The following is a 6,337-nucleotide window of genomic DNA, read 5'->3' as shown; positions in this document are numbered from 1 at the left end:
GCACTGCAGGGTTTCATCGTCTGGAAGTTCCCTCTGCTTTAATGCTCAAAGTTACTTTCCTGTTGTTTCCTGGTCCTTGCCTTACATGAAACGAAACTGAAACAGCTAACCCTTTCTGCTTTCTACAGAGTCCGCCCCTCTGCTTGGCTCACAGGAACACTGACTTAATTTATAGAAGTCTTGCCTTATTCTAGAATTTTTTTTAAAAAAGTCAATTAAAAGCCAGGCACAGCAGTGCATGCCTGTGATCCCAGCACTCTGGGAGTTGGGAAGGAGAATTACAAATCCAAACCCAACCTGAGCAATGTATTCACTTAGTGAAACCGTGTCTCAAAACACAAAGGATTGGGGGTGTAGCTCAGTATGAAGGCCCTGCGTTCAATCCCCAGAACCAAAATTTTAATAAATATGTAGAAGCCAATAAAATCATTAAAGCCAGGCATGGTGGCTAATACCTGTAATTGTCCAGCACTTGGGAGGTTGAGGCAGGATTGCCAGCAGTTCAAAACCAGCCTAGGGTACATAGTGAAACAGAAAGGATCATTGAAAGAGCTCACCTTTGTCAGCCTTGCGTGGTGACGCAAACCTGTAATCCCAGCACTCTGGGAGGCTGAGGCAGGAGAATCATTGCAAATTCGAGACCAGCCTATAAAGTGAGGGCTACAGAGTGAGCCCAAGACCAGCCTGAACCGCATACTGAGACCCTGTCTCAAAAAGACAGGAAAATGAAGGAAAAAACTCACCTTTGTCATTGGCGAGAATAGAGAGACAAGGAGGAGTCTGTTAGGCAGGAAAGACAGGGTCCCAAATTGGAATCTGCCGAGTCACAACTCTCTAGGACCTGGCAGAAATATCTGTCAGTGTCCCCAGGCACCTGGGGCCTCCAGAACATGATGGGCAGGGCACATGGCCTGCATAGACACTGCCTGCATCTGACCCTGAACTGTATATAGGCTCCTGCAGTATAGAGATTGCATTCTTGAGCGCCCTTCTGAGCCCCTAAAGGCTCTTAGACAAAGCTGGGCGTGGTGGCTCACCCCTGTAATCCCAGCACTCTTGGGAGGCTGAGGCAGGAGGATCCTTGCGAGTTCAAGACCAGCCTGGGCTACAAAGTGAGCTGAAGGCCAGCCTGAACTGCATGGTGAAACCCTGTCTCAAAAAAGACAAAAAAAAAAAGACCCCTTAGACAAAGAGCCCTCAAGGGTGGCCTGCTCAGAGCCCCGCCTTGGCCAGTGAGAGCTTTACTTCCTTGCATATCTTTTACTTTGGTTGACACCATGCTGGTGTTCTGATAACAATTTGACACCTACTAATGTACACTCAGATGTCACATGACAATTCCATCCTTTTCTTGTAGTGATGGGAATTGAACCCAAGGCTTTAATTCTGAGCTGCATCCCAGCCCTTTGTTTGGTACCAGAGATTGAACTCAGGACTACGTACTTGCCAGGCAAGTGCTTATGCCACTGAGCTAAATCTTTTGGCCTGTTTCTATTTTTTTTATTTTGAGACAGGGGTACTGGGATATAGCTCAGTGGCACGATGCCTGCCTGGCAAGCACAAGGTTGAGAGTTCAATTCCTAGTACACACACATAGTCCCAGAACTATTTCGAGACAGGGCCTCATTACATTGCCAAGGCTGGACTCAAACTTTCAATCCTCCTGCCTCAGCCTCCCAGCATGCTGGGATTACAGGGGCACCACCACACACTGTTCACTGTTCTGTTCTTGAGAATAACCTCAGGTCCAGGAATTTAGCTCAGCAGCACAGCACCTGCCTGGCAAGTACAAGGACATGAGTTCCATTCCCCGTACCAAAAAGAAATCACCAAGCACGGTGGTGCACAGCTGTAATCCCATCAGTCAGCAGGCTGAGGCAGAAACACTACCATAAATTTGAAGCCAGCATGGGCTACACAGTGTGCTTGGTGCGGGTCTATAACCTTGGCACTCTGGGAAGCTGAGGCAGGAGGCTTGGAAGTGGAAGCACAGCCTGGGCAAGTTAGCAACTTGGAGACCATGTCTCAAAGTAAAAATACCCAGATAATTCCTTGCATTATGACTTGCCTGTTCAACAGCTCTTTGCACTTAACAGCTAAGCCATGCTGTTCAGATTTACCACATGCCACACAGAAATACGAGACAGGACCCCGCTGCAGCGTGGCTGTGGAGTGGCTGCCTGCCGACTGCAGCACTGTAACTGCTGCTGACGGGGCAGTACAGGACTGACTTACCTCCTGTTACACATTACATGTGAGGGTTATGCAAGAAAGCAAAGTCATCAAGTTGCAGTTTCCTTTGAACATTTCTTCGTTCTGGATTTTGCAATGTACATACTACATGCAATTCCTCGTTTAGCCATCGGTTCACTTAAGGACTTCATCACAGGAGCAGAACTCCATCCTTAAATGAGGCATGTCTCCGTAAAAAAAAAACAAAAACAACCTTGTAAGGAGTCTGGGGATGTAGCCCAGTGCAGAGGCCCTGGATTCAGTCCCCATCCCAAAAAAGGAGGAAGCAGCTGTTCAGGCATTAGTCTCCAGCATTGTAGGCACTGAGGTCCTGATGTCACAGAGCAACGAGATTTATTTCCTGTCATCTAGGAGTCAGTGTCATGAATTAAAAAGAAACTCTGAAGCCAGGTGAGGTGCCACATACCTACAACCCCAGCTGGGAGGCTGAGGTAGGAGGATCATGAATTTGACACCAAACTCATAGCAAGACCCTGTCTCAAAAAACAAAAGGAACGCTGGGATACCAGCCAGCTGGTTGGTGCCATTCAGTGGCAGACACGTGCTTAGCGCACACAAGGTCCCGGGTTCGATCCCCAGTACCATTCAAGTTAAAAGAAAGAGATTCTTGATTCACAGTGAGACCCGCAGCAGGCAGACAGGAGAGAGTGTAGAGTTAGGAAGTGAGGGGTGAAAATACCCCAGGCAGCCCCGTGGAAAGGCGCCGGGTCCCTCAGCTCAGAGGGAGCCGAGGCCACATTCCCCGGATTCCCAGCTAATGTGAATTTGCTGCTCATCTCCAGATCTGTGGGAGACAGATTTTCCCATACATAGCTTCCTGGCTGTTAGACGCAGAGGAAGCAGCCCTTCAGGTCAGCCGCAGCAGGTGCCTGGTGGGCCACCCCCCCCCCCACCCCATCTGAATTCGAGCTAAACTGTAACTTTGTCCACTGGTAGTTTTGAAAGGGAAAAACTGTGCAAGAGAAATGGTTCTGTATAAAACTTTGTCGTTGGAAGCTGCTCAGCTTTGTAACTGCTGCATGGCTCTGTAATTACTTTCTTGACCCCTGTGACCACGAGAGCGGGACGGAACGTACAGAATGCCTGCTTGCACTACTGTGAGTGCTTCATAACTGATGACCATTAATCCACCCTTGTAGCCCACGAGCTCACTCTGCTGGCTAATGGGAACTGCTGGGCTGTTCCCTCTCACCTTTGTAGCTCCTTTGTACCTGTGCAGCACGTAAACGGCCCTGGGGCACCAGAGATCAGGCCTGATATTCTGGGAGTGATCCTGTCAAGATCACTGCCTCCAAATCCTGGGTGTCTCTGCAGTGTTTCTGCTTGCAGTTGAAGTTTTAATTTGCTTCTGTTTAATCTTTCATCAAATTGAAAGCAAATGTTCTATTTCAGCACCATGAAAACTTTGGTTTGGTTTTTGTTTTTTGAGACAAGGTCTTTTTCTTTTTTCTGTTTTTTTTTTTTTTTTTTTTTTTTTTTTAAGCAAGGTTTTCCTGTATAGTTTGACTGGCCTTGAACTCACTGGCTAGTCCAGGCTGACCTCAGCAATCCTCTTGCCTCAGCCTCCCAGATGCTGGGATTGCAGGCCTGTGCCCCCATGCCTGGCCTCATGTGGAGTTTGTTAGTATACGTTTGTGACACATAATAATTACATTCATCTTGGGGAATTGATACATATACACATCACATCCAGATCATTTTTATTTCCCCCTTTTCTAATAAAAGGCACACCCAAGCAGAGAACAGAGGGTTTTGTCCTTTATCCATCCTCCTTGTATGTGCACAGTACGAGTCTACAAAGCTATCACAGATGGCTTTGGGAAGGCAGACAGGGCCGGGCCCCGGAGAGGTGACTGCAGGAGACAACGGTGGCTGGAGGCAGATTTACTGAAGGTCAGGCTTCAAGAAAAAAAGAACTCCTTGTATACCTCCCCAGGGATGACTGATAGTCTAAGTAGGCATCAGTTACCTTGGGGCGGAGGATCGGCCTTCTTAACCAGCCCCTTCCAGGAAAGTCCTCTTCTGTCCCCTGTGCCCTTGCTATGTGACTCCTCGCGACTGCTTCCCAGTTAGACTCCCATTTAATCAATGATACTCAAGCAACTAGACTTGCTGTAACCTTGTTGGTTCACAGTAATTTGTCCCATCTCATCCTCACCTTGTGATTTCCCATTGGATCAATATTACCTCCGTGACTGTAACTGAAATCTTATTGGTTGATCGGAATTCTGTCCCACTTTAAACCGCCCTCACCCCCAGCTTTGCTCAATAAACACCCTTGAGAAGTGAGATCGGTGGGCAACCCACTTTTGGGCCCCTCCTGTCCCTCACAGACAGAAGTTTGCTCTCAGTAAAGTCTTCTTTCTCTTTTGTAACCCCCATTGTTCTTAGAATTCGTTCCTCAATTTTAGAGAACACAAACTCGGCATTCTGGACATCTAGCAGGTTGGGAGTCAGATTTCCCCTGTATCAGTGTCACTAGGTCTTCAGCCAAATTGCTGACCCTAGATCAAGGATTTAGCTTAGTGGTACAGCGTCTGCCTAGCAAGCACGAGGTCCTGAGTTCAATGCCCTGCACCAAAAAAAAAAAAAAAAATGTGCCTCTCTCTTACTACCTGTAAATGGGAATTCAAAGCATTCACTTTTCAAAACTGCAGTTGAAATCTAAATAAGAATAAATATAAACCAGTGTGGTAGCACACGCTTGTGATCCTAGCATTTAAGAGGCTGAAGCAGGAGGATTACCCAAGAGTTCAAGGCCAGTTTGGGCTCCATAAGGAGTTCAAAACAGGCCTGAACTACACAGAGAGACCCTGTCTCTGTGTAGTAAGAAAAAGAATAAATGTAAGAAAAAAATGTAAGAAAATGTAAGAAAAAAAAAAAAAAGAATAAATGTAAAAGGCCAGACACTGTGGTGGTCACTTGTAATCACAAGTTCAAGGCCAGCCTGGTTACCTTAGCAAGCTTCTGTCTCAAAATTTTAAAAACGGATGGGATATAGCTCACTGCTTCTTGGGTTCAATCTCCAGCATCGCCAATAAAAGTTACAAATTTTTTTTAAAAACCTTATTGTGCACAAAGTCGTATATTTTTTTTTTTTTTTTTGTACCAGGGATCGAACTCATGACCTTCCACTTGCCAGGCAGGTGCTTGTGCTGCGGAGCTAAATCCCTGGGCCCCCTTCTTTTTTAATTAATAGCTGTTTACAGTACATAATGATGACATGTACATGACATTGGTTCTTTTTGCATCCCTTTCCCCAGTTGCTTTTTTTTTTGAGACAGGGTCTCACTGTGCAGTTTAAACTGGCCTTGAACTCACTTTGTAACCCAGGCTGACCACAAACTCACAGCAATCCTCCTGCCTCAGCCTCCCGAATGCTGGGATTACAGGTGTGTGCCATCATACCTGCCTTTCTTCCCCAGTTTTGTATGGCTGGCAGTTCAGAGTCTGGGTTTTCTACACAAGGCTAAGAATGTCCGTTTCTCCTCTCAATGCCTAGGCACTCCCATCGCCCAAATTCTCCTCTAGCCCTCCCCTTCCTTGCTCAGGGTAACTGTGGGACAGCTGCTGAAACGCCACTTCCCCGTGTGTCTGGACAGCCATAATCTTACCACGGGGTTTGTTAACAGAGGGGAAAAATCCCTTATTGCAAAAAACCAGTGAAACCCGAGCAGTGGAGGTACTAGGGGATGCCACGGTGTAACCCGGCCCATACAGTGACTCCTTGCACTCCGCCCTGGCGTCCCATGTCCTCCACGTGGTCCTTGGAGGGCCACAGCCCTGGGAGGAAACTGTTCCCTGGCCACGCATGACTAGAAACTGCTGCCTGGTTATCTGGGAGGGAAGCCTGGCCCTCAGACCACAAGGACAACCACACAGCGAGGCCACTTCCCAGAGAAAACCCCAGCAAACAGCAGGGCTGCCTCGTTCTCTGTGGCTTATAAGGAAGCGTCCTCTGGCCTCCTGCCCCACGGTGGAGGTAGGTCAAGCTGCAAGGGTGGCCCTTTCCCACCCTTCTTTTGTTCACCTTGGGCTGCTTCCCATAGACAGCAGGCTCTGCAGGGACAGGGCCACATCTGTG

This window comes from Cavia porcellus, unplaced genomic scaffold (genome assembly GCF_034190915.1).
Source record: "Cavia porcellus strain 051 isolate PalLab524CR breed Dunkin Hartley unplaced genomic scaffold, mCavPor4.1 scaffold_25, whole genome shotgun sequence".
NCBI lineage: Eukaryota > Metazoa > Chordata > Mammalia > Rodentia > Caviidae > Cavia > Cavia porcellus.
The sequence above is the reverse complement of the archived record's forward strand: the minus strand, read 5'-3'. Positions refer to the sequence as shown.